Consider the following 2,993-nt stretch of genomic DNA (forward strand, 5'->3'; position numbering starts at 1 on the left):
ACTATTTATTTCAACTAAAATATTAATGAAAAAGATAAGAAAATGAATATATTTATATATATTTGAGGTTAGAGTGTGTGGTTTGAGTCTGAATTGAATTTATCTTCATTATGGGTTCCACACTGATACGGCGGATCCCCGGTTGTCATAGAGACAGCACTGCGGTGGTGGGGGGCGTTGTCTGTGGCCAAAAACTGCGCTCATCCCTGCTGTTTACGTCTCTGCCACAGCAACAGTTTCCACGGTGACGGGTGTGAAGACGGCCCCGATTGTGAGGGAAGAGTGGGAAGCTGAATTTAGTGGCTAAAAACATCATCACACCCTCACACACAAAAATATCTCTCTCTCACACACACACACACACACACACAAACACACACACACACACACACACACAGTTTTATCATTATAGGAACATCTTCGATTTTATGAAGTGAAATATTTTACATTTTAGAGAATATATTCAGAAAATAAGGCATATTGAAAAACATAAAGTTGTGTTAATGAGTTTATTAGATGATTAATGAGAGCTTTATTAAGAAGCTAAGAACAAAGAACCAAACAGTACGTAAGATGACAGAATAATATGGTTTACTGTTTGGCCGATGTTCAATACTCTAACATCGCATCATAATGTTCACACTAACATCTCCATCACTAATACTTCCATCACTAACATCTCCATCACTAATACTTCCATCACTAACATCTCCATCACTAACATCTCCATCACTAACATCTCCATGACTAACATCTCCATCACTAACATCTCCATCTCTAATACTTCCATCACTAACATCTCCATCACTAACATCTCCATCACTAACATCTCCATCACTAACATCTCCATCACTAACATCTCCATCACTAATACTTCCATCACTAACATCTCCATCACTAACATCTCCATCACTAATACTTCCATCACTAACATCTCCATCACTAACATCTCCATCACTAACATCTCCATCACTAATACTTCCATCACTAACATCTCCATCACTAACATCTCCATCACTAACATCTCCATCACTAATACTTCCATCACTAACATCTCCATCACTAACATCTCCATCACTAACATCTCCATCACTAATACTTCCATCACTAACATCTCCATCACTAACATCTCCATCACTAATACTTCCATCACTAACATCTCCATCACTAACATCTCCATCACTAACATCTCCATCACTAACATCTCCATCACTAATACTTCCATCACTAACATCTCCATCACTAACATCTCCATCACTAATACTTCCATCACTAACATCTCCATCACTAACATCTCCATCACTAATACTTCCATCACTAACATCTCCATCTCTAACATCTCCATCACTAACATCTCCATGACTAACATCTCCATCACTAACATCTCCATCACTAACATCTCCATCACTAACATCTCCATGACTAACATCTCCATCACTAATACTTCCATCACTAACATCTCCATCTCTAACATCTCCATCACTAACATCTCCATGACTAACATCTCCATCACTAACATCTCCATCACTAACATCTCCATCTCTAACATCTCCATCACTAACATCTCCATCACTAATACTTCCATCACTAACATCTCCATCACTAACATCTCCATCACTAACATCTCCATCTCTAACATCTCCATCACTAACATCTCCATCACTAACATCTCCATCACTAATACTTCCATCACTAACATCTCCATCACTAACATCTCCATCACTAACATCTCCATCACTAATACTTCCATCACTAACATCTCCATCTCTAACATCTCCATCACTAACATCTCCATCACTAACATCTCCATCACTAACATCTCCATCACTAACATCTCCATGACTAACATCTCCATCACTAATACTTCCATCACTAACATCTCCATCACTAACATCTCCATCACTAACATCTCCATCACTAATACTTCCATCACTAACATCTCCATGACTAACATCTCCATCACTAACATCTCCATCACTAACATCTCCATGACTAACATCTCCATCACTAATACTTCCATCACTAACATCTCCATGACTAATATCTCCATGACTAACATCTCCATCACTAACATCTCCATCACTAATACTTCCATCACTAACATCTCCATCACTAACATCTCCATCACTAACATCTCCATCACTAATACTTCCATCACTAACATCTCCATCACTAACATCTCCATCACTAACATCTCCATCACTAACATCTCCATCTCTAACATCTCCATCACTAACATCTCCATCTCTAACATCTCCATCACTAACATCTCCATCACTAACATCTCCATCACTAATACTTCCATCTCTAACATCTCCATGACTAACATCTCCATGACTAACATCTCCATCACTAATACTTCCATCACTAACATCTCCATCACTAACATCTCCATCACTAACATCTCCATCACTAACATCTCCATCACTAACATCTCCATCACTAATACTTCCATCACTAACATCTCCATCACTAACATCTCCATCACTAACATCTCCATCACTAACATCTCCATCTCTAACATCTCCATCACTAACATCTCCATCACTAACATCTCCATCACTAATACTTCCATCACTAACATCTCCATCACTAACATCTCCATCACTAACATCTCCATCACTAATACTTCCATCACTAACATCTCCATCACTAATACTTCCATCACTAACATCTCCATCACTAACATCTCCATCTCTAACATCTCCATGACTAACATCTCCATCACTAATACTTCCATCACTAACATCTCCATCACTAACATCTCCATCTCTAACATCTCCATCACTAACATCTCCATCACTAACATCTCCATCACTAATACTTCCATCACTAACATCTCCATCACTAACATCTCCATCACTAACATCTCCATCACTAACATCTCCATCTCTAACATCTCCATCACTAACATCTCCATCACTAACATCTCCATCTCTAACATCTCCATCACTAACATCTCCATCACTAACATCTCCATCACTAACATCTCC

This window comes from Ictalurus punctatus, chromosome 19 (genome assembly GCF_001660625.3).
Source record: "Ictalurus punctatus breed USDA103 chromosome 19, Coco_2.0, whole genome shotgun sequence".
In the NCBI taxonomy this organism is placed as follows: Eukaryota; Metazoa; Chordata; class Actinopteri; order Siluriformes; family Ictaluridae; genus Ictalurus; species Ictalurus punctatus.